Source organism: Sphaerodactylus townsendi, linkage group LG08 (genome assembly GCF_021028975.2).
Source record: "Sphaerodactylus townsendi isolate TG3544 linkage group LG08, MPM_Stown_v2.3, whole genome shotgun sequence".
Taxonomy (NCBI): domain Eukaryota; kingdom Metazoa; phylum Chordata; class Lepidosauria; order Squamata; family Sphaerodactylidae; genus Sphaerodactylus; species Sphaerodactylus townsendi.
Window position 1 is genome coordinate 89,599,935 of NC_059432.1, and position 17,202 is coordinate 89,617,136.

The window sequence follows — 17,202 nt, forward strand, 5'->3', positions numbered from 1 at the left end:
TTTTTTTGGTTTTCTGGTTTGTGGATCCAGCACCATTTCCCTTTCATGTCCCCTCCTCTGCCACTAGCAGGCTTTTGGCCAACTTACATTAAAAAGCGGTAGGATGTATATTGCTATGCCCCGACCTACATATCTTAGGCTAGCCAATTGGCCATGCTGGCAGGGGCTGATGGGAATTGTAGTCCATGAACATCTGGAGAGCCGCAGATTGCAGACCCCTGTTTTAGAAGGGAGACCTCCAAGGACTACCAGGGTTGTGATGCAGAGGCAGGCCATGGCAAACCAGCTCTAAACATCTCTTGCCTTGAAAACCACACCGGGGATCGGAATAAGTTACCTGTGAGTGACTTGATGTCAAAACAATCTCTGTAGCTCTGTAACACTATAGCCATATACTCGCCACTAAAAGCTGGCAAAAAGCATTCAGGCAGGGATGGCTAAGGAAATGGCAGATGCCCTGTGTGGACCCACCAACACCACTGTGAATGACTCTGCAGCTGCAGCAACAATGAGGGCACAATGGGGAATCACCCCTCTGTGGACACAGTGCCCATCTTAGAATATCAGGGGTCCAAACGTATTTCTCAGTGCTCCACGTTCACTCTAAAGGAATACAACAACTTAGGAATCTGCCTGGCTTCGTTGCTAATTTGCCTTACTTAGTATGAATGGGATACAGCAGTGGCATAGTGGTTAAGAGCAGGTGCATTCTAGTTTGGAGGAACCAGGTTTGATTCCCCATTCTGCTGCTTGAGCTGTGGAGGCTTATCTGGGGAATTCAGATTAGCCTGTACACTCCCACACACGCCAGCTGGGTGACCTTGGGCTAGTCACAGCTTCTCGGAGCTCTCTCAGCCCCACCCACCTAACAGGGTGTTTGTTGTGAGGGGGGAAGTGCAAGGAGATTGTAAGCTCCTTTGAGTCTCCTGCAGGAGAGAAAGGGGGGATATAAATCCAAACTCTTCTTCTTCTGCCTTCGACTGACAGCTTTATCATCTTCAACTTCAATGGACACCTTCAACTAACAGCTTTATCACTGAAGAAGAGTTTGGATTTACACTCTGTCTTCCTCCTCTGAAAGGAGACTCAAGGCATCTTACCGACACCTTTCCCTTCCTCTCCCCATAACAGACACCTTGTGAGGGAGGTGTGGCTGAGAGAGTTCTGAAGAACTGTGACTAATCCAAAGTCACCTAGTAGGCTTTGTGTGTAGGTGTGGGGAAACAGTTCAGTTCACCCAGTAAGAGTCAGTTGCTCATGTGGAGGCATGCAGAATTAAACCCAGTTCTCCAGATTAGAGTCCATCTACACTATGCTTGTACCCAAAGACACACTTGAAAAAAAATTGGGATCCTTTCACTGACTGTGATTGTATTTCTTAGAACACTTTCACACATGCAGAATAATGCACTTTGAATCCACTTTCAATGCACTTTTTGATTTTATTGTGCAAAATAGCAAAATCCACTTGCAAATAATTGTTAAAGTGCATTGAAAGTGGATTGAAATTGCATTATTCTGCATGTGCGAAAGTGTCCTCATGTCTTCTGGAACTTCAGCCACAGCAATAATATCATGTCAAGCTACCGTGAATTCATCGATTCCCCCCACCCCACGAAGCAAATGGAAATATTTATTTCTTAAAGCTGTTTATTTGTTTTTTCCAACAAGGAAACTGATCTGCTTCAAGTGAGTGTCTAAACTATAACAAAAGATGTCTTTTGGGGGGAAATTTCCATTTAAGAAATTATAAAATACAGCACAGCCTTTTAGTTGTTAATTTGAACAAACACCAAAATCAATTGCCGTGCTGTGCTGATGTGACTTTTGCTGACAGTGCCCTCCAGTTACAGGATCTGAGAGGTTTTGCTGGAGATGGAGACTAGCCAGCACTTGATGAGGTCAACGAACATGATGAATCTTGTATCTTGAAGGAAGAAATAACCTTTTTCCTAGTCAGTTGCAATATAATGAAAGATGAAGGGAAGAAAAGACAGTGCCTGCAACCCTGCATGGGGTTAGGTGGCTCCAAGCCTAAATAGTTATACTAAGTAATGGAATGATAATAGAAGTCAGCGGGGTTAACGCCCCCTAACCTTGTGCAAGATTGCAGCCAGACTGTGTATAAACTTCACGTGCATATGCGCAGCTTGCCCCAGCAACTTTGTAGACATGGCTTTCTGAATTACTACTTCCGTTGGCAAAGTAGTGGAATGAGAAATATGGACACATGCAGCCCAAGTAATGCTAGCTCCAACTCCCTGTTTAGGCAAAGGCAAAATGATCAGTAGGACAGACCAGCATGCAATCCTCAATAGAAACCAGAGAAGAGTCCTTTCGGAATAAAGGCATTTATTTATTTAATTACTTTGTTTATATCCCACCTTTCTCTCTAATGGTAACCTCCATTTTATCCTCACATCAATGTGAAGTAGTTGTGGTGGGTTTTCTGGGCTATGTGGCCGTTGTCTGATACCACACAGCCCGGAAAACCCACCAAAACCAGTTGAATCCGGCTGTGAAAGCCTTCGGCAATTCATGTGAAGTCAGTTAGGCAAAGAGAGTGTGATTGGCCGGAGATCACACAGTGATCCCATCCAGCACTATTTTCTTTGCATGTCCCCTGATATATCTCCAGTAGGTGTTTAAGTATCCACCCAAAAGGACCATGAATTCCTGTGACTATAATTGTATGCTGTCTTATTTCAAAATAGCTAATTGAACTCAATCGTAATGTTTTCCTGGGTCATGGACATAAGAACATATGAACATAAGAACAAGCCAGCTGGATCAGACCAAAGTCCATCTAGTCCAGCTCTCTGCTACTCGCAGTGGCCCACCAGGTGCCTTTTGCAGGAGCTCCACATACATGTATGGGATGTGAACGCATAATGGCCTTCTCGCGCGCTGTTGCTCCCCCCATCCTGCCCTGGTCTGGTTCAGACGCTAAGGCATTTTGCAATCTCAGATCAAAGAGGATCAAGATTGGTAGCCATAAATCGGCTTCTCCTCCATAGAATCCTGTCCAAGCTCCCATTTTAAAGCTATCCAAGGTTGAGAGTTGGCCATCACCTCACCTCCCCTGCTTGGCAGCATATTCCAAACACCAATCACTGCCGTTGCGTGAAGAAGTGTTTTCCTTTTATTAGTCCTAATTCTTCCCCCCAGCATTTTCAATGAATGCCCCTGGTTCTAGTATTGTGAGAAAGAGAGAGAAAACTTCTCTCTGTATCAGCATTTTCTACCCCCATTGCATAATTTTGTAGACTTCAAATCATATCCCCCCTCAGCCGCCTCCTCTCCAAACTAAAGAGTCCCAAACGCTGCAGCCTCTCCTCATAGGGAAGGTGCTCCAGTCCCTCAATCATCCTTGTTGCCCTTCTCTGCACTTTTTCTATCTCCACTCCAATGCAGAAGCTGTACCTAGGCAAACTGTAGGCCGGGGACAAAACCTGAGGTTTGGCTCGCCTCGAACCCCGGTGTATGGGCAGGCCACCCTCCCCCCCACCATGACCAAAGCAATTATTTTTTGTACCCAGGCTCCTGCAAATCACCTCCCACTCCCATCAAAACATAGCATGGCTCTCTACCCACCAACTCTTTTCCTAATTTCCTAATCCCACAACTGACCCTATGAGGTAGGTTGTTAGCCTGAGAAACAATTCAAGCTAGTGCAGAGTGGGTTTATTAAGCATGCAGAGTTCCTCTCACAAATCACCCCCAGCGAGAAACCCATTTACCAAAACAAATGTCAGCATCATCATCTCCTACAAAGAGACACCTCCAGTGGAGATCCACTTTCATTGAATTGTTTTAAACTAGGGAGCTCAGATTCTTCTCTTTTTAAATCCTACCTTAAAAGGAAGACCCTAGGGGTCCCCGGTTAAAACAAGAATTGGAAAGTGATGTGATACTTTTTTTAGAATTGGATTCTACTCCCCCACCCTGAAACAGCATCACTTTTGAGGGGTTTTGGAAGATTCCAGATGGAAACCAAATAGCTTAGGTCCCATTCGGCTGGAATCTGGACAAATTTGGGCACATCTCAGACAAAAATTGTCTGATTATGTCCTGCTTTCAAAAAAATTACCAAATCTTTTGGAATGCTAAAGTATTTGGGTTTGGGGGGGTTTATTTTTGCAGGTGTTTTTTTTTCCAGCCTGCAGGGAGCGCATTTTTTTTTTAAAGCTAAGCGGCACCCATGAAGTTTCAGGGGCATCATCCAGAGACTGCCCTGAGTGATACCATTCCTGAGTTTGGCAATGTTTGGTTCAGGAGGGCAGCAAGGATTATGGGACCTAAGATGGGGGGATGCTCCCTCCATCCCCACTGTTTTCAATAGGGAAGCTAACAGGAAGATGGGAGGGCTACCCATTTGAGGGACCACTAACTTTGGTTTCCCTAGAACATTAACTATCATAAACAGATTGGGTGGCATCATAAGAATAGTTACCCAGATGATACCACTGAAATTTTTTGGGTGTCACTAGCTTCAAAATAGTTATCCCTTCTCTCAGGCACCCAAAGAAATTCTGCCCAAGATTCTTTGTTTTGCGGTGACTTTTGCTCCATTGTAGCTAATGAGGAATTTCTGAGGCAAGGCTGCACATTTTTGAAGATAGAGGTTGCCAGACTTTCAAAGGTGACTCCAAAGAGGCTCCTTGAGGTAATAGCATCCCAATCTTGGTGAGCTTTACAGCTTCTGGGTGGGGAGTTGAGAGGAGTTCTGAGAGAACTCAGCCTGGGCACAGGCTTTCATGTGTGCAGGGTGAGCTGAAACAAAATAAGCCTTTTGGGGGCCCATGGGAGAATTAGAACCCCCAGAAGCAAAGGGTCTCCAAGGCCTGGAAGCTATTACCAGGGAGGCCTTCCCTAGAGCCACCCTAGAAAGTCTGGTTGCCTCCTATCTTCAAAATGTGCAGCCTGCCTACACACTCAGAGGAGATTCCCCATTGCAGCTACAATGGAGCAAAGTCACTGCAAAAACAAAGAATCTTGGGCCAAATTTGCTGTGGGGTTGCCTGGAAGGGGTGTATTTTTAGGAAGCTAGTGACACCAAGGAATTTCCGAGGTATCATCTGGTAACTATTTCTTAGGGATGTCCACCCAAATTTGGTGGAGAGTTATGTTCAGGGAAACCAAGAGTTATTGCGGGTCCCTCAAATGGGTAGACCCCATCTCCTGTTAGCTTCCATTAGAAAACAATGGGGATGGGGCCACCCCATTTAAGGGGGGGGTCCATAACTTTGCACCCCTAAACCAAACATCCACCAAATTTGGGTGGTTATCATCAGGACAGTATATCTGGATGATACCCTGAAATTACTTGGTGCCGATAGCCTTATAAAATGCGCCCCCTGCAGGCCAGGAACTGTGAAAAAACACTTAAAAAGGATTTAAAACAGCACAAGCTTGGAAAACGACCCTGAAATGTTGGCGCCCCCCCCACGTGACCAAATGGGGGGCGCCCGGGGACATAGGGTACCCCCTGTCCCTAGGCAGGAACGCCACTGCCTCAATATCTTTTTTGAGATGCGGCGACCAGAACTGGACACAGTACTCCAAGTGCGGTCGCACCACTGCTTTATATAAGGGCATGACAATCTTTGCAGTTTTATTATCAATTCCTTTTCCCTAATGATTCCCAGCATAGAGTTTCTTGCCTTTTTTTCACAGCTGCCATGCATTGAGTTGACATTCCCATGGAACCCCTATCAACCTAAGATGCCTAGAAATCCCACTTTACCTGGTCTGTGACTGATAAAGCACTTGACCCCTGTAAGCGTGTAATATGTGAAGTTTGGATTTACCTTGCCCCTATGTTGCATCACTCTTTACATTTTGCTACATTGAACTGCCAAATTTGCCATTTCTGGAGCCCACTCACCTAATTTATCCAAGGTCCGCTTGGAGCTCTTAGCAGAATCCTTTTGTGGTTCTCACCCACCCTACACTAATTTGAGTTATCATCTGCAAACTTAGCCACCACGCTTACCCACCACCCCTACTTCCAGGTCATTTATGAATAGGTTAAAGAGCACTGGTCCCCAAAACAGATCCTTAGGGGACACCACTCCGCACGTATCTCTCACCATTGTGAGAACTTCCCATTTACACCCACTTCCTTTGTTTCCTGTTTCTCAACCAGTTTTTAATCCATAGGAGGACTTCCCCCTCTTATTCCTTCATTGCTGAGTTTTCTCAACAGTCTCTGGTGAGGACTGTGTGAATGAGGTAGATAAGATGGATTCACACCTGACTAAAAGAGACCAGGGTAGATTCCTGAATCTTTAACACAGAGAAGAAGAGGGCTTTGGGGGAATGTAGCTCGGTTTGTGAAAAATGAAGGAGCTGCATCTGCTGACAGGCTATTTCTTAAATGATTATGAAGTTTTATAAAATTATCATTTATTGAGCCATATAAAGTAATGAGCAGTATGAATAAAATGAGTAGAGACATTTTGTTTCTGTCTCCCTACTATAACTCTGGGTCATTCATCATGGGCAGTAGGTTTAAGACAGCCAAAAGAAGGTACTACTTTATGTAATGTATAACTAATGTAAGATATGATGGTCATTGGTTTAGATGGTTTTAAAACAGAAAATGACAAATTCATGTAGTGGAGAGGTCCATCAGTGGCTGTTAGCTAGGATGGTCAAATAGACTATCTTGTGTTCAGAGGCAGTATGACTCTAAATACCAATTGTTAGGTTAATTGTGGGGGAAAGTTGTTACTTTCATTCTTCTGGCAGACTTCTGGCATTCTTCTGGCAGACTTTACTTTAACCATTTGTCTGGTGGGAAATAGGATGTTTTACTAGGTAGATCTTTGGTTTGGTCCAGCAGGTCTCTTAGTTTATTCCTACGAAAGATGCAAAGTATTACCATAATCTCATTCTTACTAAGGTGTTAATTCAGAGATACCACTGCTTTTTCTGCATATTTATGTACAGACTGTCTTATGTTGATCACATAAATTATAGAGGGCTGCAAAGAGACTTGCATAATATACGCTCTTTTAAATGAGTTTGCTGGATTTTTATTCCCCTTCTGAACTCCAGAAATTTCCAAATTAAATGCAAATTACGTGCATTTAAGATTGACTACTTACTTGCATGTTCATCCCAAAACAGAAGTTTTTAGGGATGGGAAACAGAGCAGAATCAGGTTTAGGGTAAGGAAAGAACTCTGTTCAAATGTCTACACACGCTTTAATCATGGATAAAGCATTAAATCAACATTTGCATTGGTGAATTGTTTTGAAAAATACATCTTTACATAGTAGAATCATAGAATAATAGAGTTGGAAGAGACCATAAAAGCCAAGTATTCAGGTATTCCTGTACTAGCTCTTTATTCTGTGCTACATTTCCCCTACTGTATCTTCTGATCCGTTTCCCCCCAGAAGAAATGGATGAAGCTTCCATTTCTTTGGAAGAAAACCAAGGCAAAGAAGGTGTTGAGTAGTTCTGCCTTTTCTCTGTCCCCTGTTAGAATTTCACCATCTTTTCCACGCAGTAACCCTATCATATCCTTTTTCTTCCTGTTGCTATGGACATAACCAGAAAATCCCTTTTTATTGTTTTTAACATCTCTCACAAGTCTGAGCTCATGGTGAGCTTTAAGTTTTCTGACTTTCTCCCTAGATGCCTTGGCTATTTGTTTGAATTCCTCTTTAGTAATTTCCCCCCTTTTCCATTTCTTATACATGTCCCTTTTATATCTTAGCTCACTTACTTCTAGTAAGTATAGGTAAATCTCTTTCATCAGATGCATGGTATGGAATGTTAGTCAGTGCGCGGTTCAGGAGTGGGAAACATCAATATTTTGGGTAAATGGCCATGAAATGGAAGAGTATCGTTTGTGACAGTTCTGTGTAAAACTTAAAAGTACAAGATAAGCACAGTACCCACTCACAAAGCCCTTAATGGAATTTGTTTAAGCCCTTGTTAGTACAATAACATTGTTAAATTCTAATTCAACCATTATTCAGTAATTACTTATGCTATAATAAATCTAAAAAACAGCAGTTGTGACACCCATTAAATTACATTCTGTCGTGGAGCTATGATCCCTTCGCAATGAATTAATCAGTATTAGATATTAATGCTTAAAAGGTTTAACGTGAAAGAAAATTATATCCCAGAATACCATAAACTATTTTCCAAGACAAAATCACATTGAAAACAATTAGGAACTAAAGGGACTGGGTTTGCATCCATGTACTGTGCTTGGGGAGGCAAGATACTTTGAACCAGCCTTGAATGCGCACTGTTTTCAAAAAGTCATGGTTTTCACAGTGTCTTTTTTGATGTCTTTGTCCTTGTTTGCTTCCATAGGTGGTTCCGACCCCTAGTTGAACATGGGCACACTTGCCGCAAAAGTGTTCCTTGACTCAGCACGTTATCTTTCTGGAGGGCAAATGCATAGCAGAGAGTAGATGAGTGAGTCAGATTTTTCAGCCAACACACATAGTTTCTAGTTCGCGCTTCAGTTAAAGTAGGTCCCAAATGTTTCTGCATCTTCATGTAAAAAATGCTTTCATTTAAGTCACTGAAGGTGGGTTGAAATATGAAATGGCAGTGGGTTTTTGTATTGCCTTGAAGTAAGAAGTGAGAATAATCCCACAAACCTTCTGAATGGTTTTGTCCTCCCACTTCGTCTTCACAGTTTACTGAGGAAGATTGTTCCTACCAGATAAATACCATATGTGCAAGGCAAGGCAATATACTTGGTAGCAAATTCATCAGCTTCCTTGAGAAAACAGGCCTCATTCTTCCTCCTTTAGGTGACTGGTCCCCGTCCCCCGCCCCCAGCTTTTATTGTTGATTCACAAGCAAATGCTGCTGTTCTCTGCTTGTCAGTTTTGACAAAGAGTAGAGAAACCCTTTGAACAAATAACAAAGGACTTTTAATGTTGCATAATTATGAAGAAATGTGCATGGATGATAATGATGTGCCATGCTTAATGTTATAGCATTGTGTCGGGTCTTCAACACCCTTTGAGAGCCAGCATGGTGTAGTGGTTAAGAGCAGGTGAATTCTAATCTGGTGAACTGGGTTTGATTCCCCACTCCTCTACCAGAGTGGCAGAAGCTTATCTGGTGAACCAGTTGTGTTTCCACACTCCTACATTTCTGCTGGGTGTCCTTGGGCTAGACACGGTCTCTTTCTGAGACTCTCCTCAGCCCCACCTACCTCACAAGGTGTCTGTTGTGGGGAGAGGAGGGGGAAAGGAGCTTGTAAGCCACCTTGAGTCTCCTTACAGAAGAGAAAGGTGGGGTATAAATCCAAAAATCCTCCTCCTCCTCTGCCTCTTTTTTTGTGCTGCTCCACGAAGCAACTGTTGCATTGAAATTTAAACAGTACAACTCGGGAGAAAAAGCATTCTCAAAGCTTTCATTCCTTTTAAAATGAGTACTGGCCAGTGTTGGCAGTGCACACTGTGAGTAAACATTATTATTATTATTTGAAGGGTAGCTGGTACAGATAGTGGGGAGCATATCTGGTGTTGTCTTCAAGCGAGATAGTGTGGCTTTTGACTTGCCACTCCTTGGAATTCAGTGTCAGTGTTATTATGAATGTGTCTGCTTTGATTATAGTGACTGCACCTGTTACTGTGCAACTAATAAGCGGTCAGATGCTTAACAAAAGAACATAAATGTTCCTTGGTAGATAAATGGTTTTCTCCATTGCCTTTGGAAAGTGACAGCCTGTGGCTAGAGGGAGGGACAGAGAAATAGTCTGTAGCAAATTTGAACCCACCAAGAAACAGCAGAGAGATTTCAAGTGGAGTTATTTAAACAAATATATATATATTTGGAGTGAAGTTGCTCTTTGATCATCTGAAGGAGGGACACATTCTGCTCCTTTTTCTGGGACTCCAGTTACCTCCAGTAGGTTCTGCTCAAAATAATAGGACGGTACCGTTAAGGTCCCAGAGCCCTCCTGCCCAGAAGAAAGTAAATCTTGTAGCACTTCCCCTGGATATCTCACCACTTGAGGATGTGGGAGACATGTAACAGATTATCTATGATTAGGGCTAACAAGATGATTCAGAATAATAACACCTGTAAAAGGACACTGCTTGCTGGCTAAGGTCTTATCTACATGAGATGTATAATGTGAGTCAGATTGGGAGACCCTGACCTGACTTACAGTCACATGTACTATTCTGAACTCACCTTAGAAAGTGCTGCATTGCTTGATGCAGTTCAGAAGTGCTCCATAATGGGTGGGAGGCTTCTGCCTTCTCTTCCATGCTGTTTTCCAAAGTGAAATGGCTGGGGGTGGGGGGGGGGCTCTATTTGCCGTGTCTCGGAACCCATGTGCCATGTCATCAAGGAGACATGGAACCCAAGATAGGAGCCAACAGGGCCTCCCTGGAGCTGTTTACAGTCTAGAAAAGAGCATGGGAGGGCAGGCAGAAAGCCATCCTTCCCCCCTCCTAGGTGAATTCTGTGATCATATATATGGCTGCAAGTCATGTCTGGGGACTTGTATAGATGATCGCTTAGACTTCCCATTTAAGCCAGTGCTCAATATTCTGAAGACCTTTAGCACCACCAGCACAGTAACCATCCATGTGGTCTTATGTCTCCAACTGGAAGATGTGACACCCACAGCAAGAAGAATTGCTAAACCTTATTCCTCTGCCTTGGGGGACTTCGGTACCACAAGGACCAGCTCTTAAGAACTCATAAAAGCACTGTTTCTATAGGCCAGTCCACATGTTACCTTCGTGTTCTCATGTGATGGTTTCTCTACCACAATGTGTAGTATGGTGCATCTTGTTCTTATTCCACCTGGAGCCGGGTGTTTCTATACCAGCGCTGCATATCAGCAGCAGATGCAGGTGAGGAAAGTGCCATACCAGATAGAAGGATGGCATGATGTTACCTTCCATAGTGTGTGATGACAGGGGAAAAAAAACCAGAGGCCTTTCTGGCCTTCTTCATCATTATTTAGGTAACCGTTGAAAGACCCTATGTCCATGGTTGCGAACCTTTGGCACTCCAGATGTTATGAACTACAATTCCCATCAGCCCCTGCCAGCATGGCCAATTGGCCATGCTGGCAGGGGCTAATGGGAATTGTAGTCCATAACATCTGGAGTGCCAAAGGTTCGCCACCACTGCCCTATGTAATGCTATAAAACCTAAGGGTATGAATATAAGATTTCCCTGACCTGGGTGGCCCAGACTAGCCTGATCGTCAGATGCAAGGTCAGCCCTGGTTACTGTTTGGATGGGAAATCCAAGGAAGTCCAGGATTGCTATGCAGAACCAGGCAATGGCAAACAACCAGTCTGTCTCCTGCCCTGAGAACTACAGGGTTACTGTAAGTCAGCTGAGACTTGACAGCACTTTCAAAAATGGAGAAGAGAATTAGACTTGACAGCACTTTCAACCACCATACAAATACAAGAAACATAAATGATGGAGAAGATCTTCATTTCATCGGACTTGGGTTTCCTTTTGTTGGCCAGCTCATTTTAAATGACAAAGATGTGTGTCTCTGGCCATTGTCCGGCCGCATCCCTAATCACATTTTTGAAGAGCAGGTTCCCAAACGCGTCTGAAATAGTTTGCCAATTGTGTTGCCTTACTGACCGGGCCCCAGGTGTTTCTGCCACATGCAGAGTTTTTCAAGATCTTCTTTCAAATCCACCTCAAGGAACAGGAAGATAAGCTTATGTCCCATTCAGTTCAGCTGAACTTTCATAGGAAACAGGATCTGGTTTGTAATGATGACTCCTGTCAGTTTATTACAGACCAAAATATCCAGGTCCACTTCCAACAATTTCTTTCCAGGCCTTAATGGTGCACAGGTCTATTATGTTCTCAAACAACTTAGTGATTTTTCTCTCAATTTTGTCTCACCCTTATGGACAGCATGTCTTGGACTTGAATTTATTAATGTATTTGGGAGAGGAAAACAAGGTGTTTCATTAAAATTGTGACAGGATTACGTAGGCTCTTGATCATTCTTAACCCTCTGCCCTTCATTTTCTGAGCTTGATTTATTATCAAGCAACTGTTTACCCACCCACTCTCCGCCTCGCCATGACTCACAGAAGGGGTTTCTACTGAGGTAACTGAGGACCTAATTGATGGGTTCATTTGTAGGAAAAGTCTTCTGTGTGTGTTGGAGGGGCAGCATTAGGGGAAAGGTTATGTCCCTGAGGAATGGCTGGTTAATGGGCAGTGCATGTCTTCGATCACAGAAATGACTGAGAAATAAGCAGCTGTGAGAAGATTTCCCACCCTGCCTCCCACACTCACTTATTTGTATTAGGAAGATACAGAAATTAAAGCAAAGAACTTCAGACAGTGCTTGTGATAATTATGCCCTGTGTACCCTTGTCTATTATAAATACTATTACCAGTAGCTGCTCATGAGAACTGAGTGTCATGTCGAAAGAAATTGTTGCTATGACTCCCTGACAGTAAAGAGGCCCTTCTGGGCAAGCCGTTATTGTGCAAAAGAAATCTTCATGGAACATTAATTAACACTGATGTTTTGTTTGGTTCTTTGAAACCATTCTTCAGTAGTTAATCAGGTTGCGTGCCACAACTGGGGTCAGCCAAGCCCTAAGGAGCCGCCTTTGAGTTTCTGGACAGTCTCCTTCTCCCAGTATATGAAACAGAAGTCTAGCAGCACCTGAAACACTGACAATTTATTCCAGCATCAATTTTGTCACTGTTTGCTTGTTGTATAGTGGTTAGTGTGTCAGGCTGGTTTTAATTGTTTTAAGGATGGGGCATTTTGTTTTAACTGTTTTTAAGATGTGATTTTATGATGTGTGTTTTTAATCTGTTAGTTACCTTGGTGACCCTGATAAGGCCAAACAGGTAGACGTAAATCTTATAAATAAATAAAAGTGTTCTAAGTAAATAAATAAAGCCTACACCCCAGGATTTGTGTAAGGGCTAAAATGGAGAAAGGAGAAACCATAAAAGCTAACATGCCAACATCTGGGGAAGGGGGGGTCAGGCAGCTGTGAATGGAGCTCTCCTAGATCATAGGTGTCAAACTCGCAGCCCTCCAGATGTTGTGGACTACAGCTCCCATCATCCCCGTGCCAGCATCATGCTGGCAGGGGATGTTGGGAACTGTAGTCCATAACATCTGGAGGGCCACAAGTTTGACACCTGTGTCCTAGATGTATAACTGATAGCCAGACTGCAGGGGCTAGTTCCCCTGGAGAAAAGACATCATACAGCCCAATCCAGATTGGGCAGGGAGGCGGAGACAGCACCACTCCAACACCATCCTCCCAATGGTGGGATCCAAAAATTTTAGTAACAGGTTCCCATGGTGGTGGGATTCAAACTGTAGTGTAGCGCCAATGGGGATGGGCGGGGCACGACGGGGGCGTGGCTGGGCATTCCAGGGGCATGGCATTCCTGGGCAGGGCTGTGGCAAGGACGCAGCCACTGCGCCGGTCCTTGGGTGGGAAATGAATGCACACAGGCGCAGGCTGCCACGCACGCCGGTGCACCTCCTGCTAGACTGCTTCAAGTTCTGCATGCTACTGCTGAGAGGAGGGGCGTAACTAAGGCAAAAATCACGTGGCAAAATCACCAATTAGTAACCCCCTCTTGGCACACACAAATAATTAGTAACCTACTCTCGGGAACCTGTGAGAACCTGCTGGATCCCACCTCTGGATCCTCCCCTCCCCAAAGGGCTTCCCCATGACTCAAAAAGCCCCCAAACAAACAAAAAACAAAAAACACCAGCAAAAATCTGCCACAGGGGACAACAGAAATATGTCATGAAAAACATGGCAAATCTCCAAGGCCAGCTCCATCGGTGTGGGGGTGGGAGGCTAGGTGGGCAGTGGAAGCTGACTAAGTTGTCCAGAAGATGCCACCAGAAAGTTGTGCCAATGGGCCTAGGGAAGTAAAGTGACTTTCAGGTTGGGTGCTGCAGAACAGCACGGTGCCCACCCACTTGGGTAAATTGCCCCCTCCTGTGCCAGCTCCAGAGGTTTGTCCACTCACCCCCCACCCACCCCAGATTGAGATGTTAGGAGGATAGACTCCTACTGAGCTCTCTTTCTCCTCAGAGTTCACTCTCCCCAGGATCTGCCCCCAAACCTCCAGGAATTTCCAAAAGTAGAGTTGGTAACTCAAAACAGTCTGCTGCCCTGAATTCCTTAAAGGCAGGCCAGGTTTTTAAAAAGATGGATAACAAAAACTTACCAAAGCTTTGAAAGTTTTGGGATAATCTACCTAGTAATGTCTGACATGTGCTCGATTTCATTACTGAGAAAATGAGAGCTTTCCAGAAACAAATGACCCATTTAATTCTATTTCATGCTACTGTTTGTTACACATATGCTTTGTTTCCTTCTCTTCCTCCAAGGAGCTCAGAGAAATCTCCACTGTGTTATCTCCATTGTGTTATCTCCATTTATGTTCCTAAGAGAATTCCCAGGTATTACTGGTTGAGCAAAAATTTGAACCCTCGTCATCATGGCCCAAATTAAGCGTTCAGTTTTCATCCAGCCTTTCTCATATATTCAACTAGTGTCGTGTTAATATTAATAATCTTCCTCAAGCCAGGCTGTCTTAGTCCATCAACATGATAAATAGTCTTGGATGTGCTTTTAACTATTAGGTAGATTAGCAATCCATCAAACGTATTTGAGGCTTCAGTCTAAATCAACTTCAGGTCCTTTTATTTTCTGCCTGAATGCATATAAAGGAAACTGTCAGATCGTGCTCTATGTCTGTTATAATCAGTTCTGTATGGATAATAAGGGGAAAGCTGTTATGGATACTTACCATAAATCTAACCTTTGTTTAAAAAAAAGTTGCCATTGATCTGTTATGTTTTTTTAACCCCACCCTTCCTCCAAAAAACTCAGGATGGAATACATGGTTTTCCTCTTCATTTTCTCTTCACAATAACTCTGAGCTTTAGGTTAGGGCATTAGGCTGAAAAGTGTAATTGGCTGAAGGGCGTGTGTCCCCCACATGTTGAGGCAACTGGCATACTCTGGGGTTTCTGTGCTTGAAGCTAAATTCCCAGGTATCGATACACACAACTCAGGTTGGGACTTCATTGTGTGCTGAGAAGCTGCTTATCACCCCCCCCGCCCCGCCCCGCCCTGCCCCGCCCCAACACTGTCCTAACCAAAAATTACCTCAGAGAGTTGCTCTTTATCCCATGAGGGAAATGTAAAGAGAGCATAAGAATGTTGGATTTGTTTTTACTTGTTTAGCCATAGAAATGTAAGAAAATCGATTGTTTAAATCATAAGTGTGGCTACTTTGGGAAAGCTGCTGGATTTTAATGTTGTTTCCTTTGTCGTCTGCAATCAGCTACATGTGACTGTTGGGTCTGTGGTCTTTCCTCCTGACTTTTTAAAAATGAAAAGCAACTTTGAGACTTTGAAATTGGCAATAGACAGCGGGGGGGGGGGGGGTTTGATTAATCCTTTCCCATCCTATAATTTTTACTCTAGAAATTTCTAACTCCATCTCCTCCTTTCTTCCCCCTCCCCCCGAAATTCTGATTTTGATTTGCCATCTGTTATATAACCCATCTCCTTTATCCATTTCAAATCTTGAACATTTCTCCCCAGTTGACCACTTCATAAACAAACTTTGGTTTCTGGCCTTCTCTGGTGGTGAAACCACACCCCCTTTCTTCCATGGGTACCTGGCTACAATTGCCTCTCTTTTCTTTCTTTACTAGAAGTTTAGCAATTAAGCAGTCCTCATACACTTACTCTGAAGTCAGTCCTGTTACAATCAGTGGGAATTATTTCCAAGGTAACATGTCTAAAATCTCCCTGTTGGAGGTGGTTTGTTGTTGCCATCCTATATCTGTGTTGTTTCCATGACAATCATATACATTATGCCTCCCTGATTTGCTCATTTTGCACACACAAGCACATGCCCATAGCTGCAGCCATTAGGGATAAATACTGCCTGCCTGCCAGCCTGCCTTCCTTAATTCAGACTTTGCAATTAAGATTGAATGATACCTCTCAGCCAGGTTCAGTTCAGAGACAATTATCTAAGGCAATCAGATGTTGAATTAACAGTTATGATTCTGAAAAGTCAATTACAACTCATGGGTCTAGTGTGGGATGGAGATGGCAAGAGAGTTGAAGATCTGGTGCCAGCTCTGTGAGCACAGTAGTTCTTGAGCTGTACGGGGGAATCTGGCATTCCTTCAAGATCATATTTGTTTTGTCTGCCCCAGTGGCATACCACCACAAGACCCCTGCCACCACAAGACCCCTGCCACCACAAATCATTTCTTCCCCCAAGCTGCGCTGTCTGGTAATGCTGTCTGGTAATGCACTGGGGAACTCTGCCCCTCGTGTGTTGCCAGGTGACACCACTAGGAGGAGGAAAAGATTTATTAGGGGTTTTTTTGCGTAGGCCACGGGGGAGTTCAGCAGCAGGAGAGAGTTCGACTGAGGGCTGGGCTCAGGGGGAGAGGGGGCAGGGTCAAATGGAGCCTGGGTCATCTGCCCCCTCTAGCCTTCCTAGTTCCACCAGTGGTCTTCCCTTCTATCACAATAAGCTGGACTTGCCACAGAAAAAAAACATGACCTGACTCTTGACTGACAGATAATCCTCTATGGCTCCCTTCTCTGACCATTAGTTGTTTCCCAGGATGCTGTGTAACAAAGTATATACTTTGTAGGCAGAGGTTCTCTTGTTCGATCCCTGACACCACCAGTTAAAGAACCTCAGGGAGAAAATACCTTGGAAATATATTTCTCTGCTAGAAAGCTGCTGCCTGCCAGTTGGAGTGGGTTCAATTGAGCAATGGGTTTGTCTCAGAATGTGATGTTTTAATGTCATCTTGAAGCAATACACATGGCCCCTTGAGCCTGTTTAGGTATCACCACAAGGCTCTGATTTACCTTGCAGACATCCGAAAACACTCCTGCTTAGCACAAACTGTAATTTACATTTGCTTATCCAGCACTCTGTGTGTGTAAAAGCAACGCAGAAGCTTCAGGAAATAATGAAAGGGCCCATTTCGTACTTGTACAAGAGCTGAACTACAAATGATGACAGAATCTGTGATTAGATGCTCAGTTGGGTATTTTAACTGCAGTCAGAAAGCTACACCAGAGAGTGGAGGAGGATATGAATCAAGTTTGTAGTGTAAGGGAAGGTGGTTCTGCCATTTTTTTTCACACCATGGTGGTTTTTACTATGGTG

General features: G+C 43.9%; 1 protein-coding gene across 2 annotated transcripts in view; it reads left to right on the plus strand.

The window, feature by feature from the left end:
* KCNAB1 (potassium voltage-gated channel subfamily A regulatory beta subunit 1) overlaps positions 1 to 17,202 on the plus strand; it is a 217,851-nt gene that overhangs the window by 177,367 nt on the left and 23,282 nt on the right. The gene's annotated exons all lie outside the window — the stretch shown is intronic.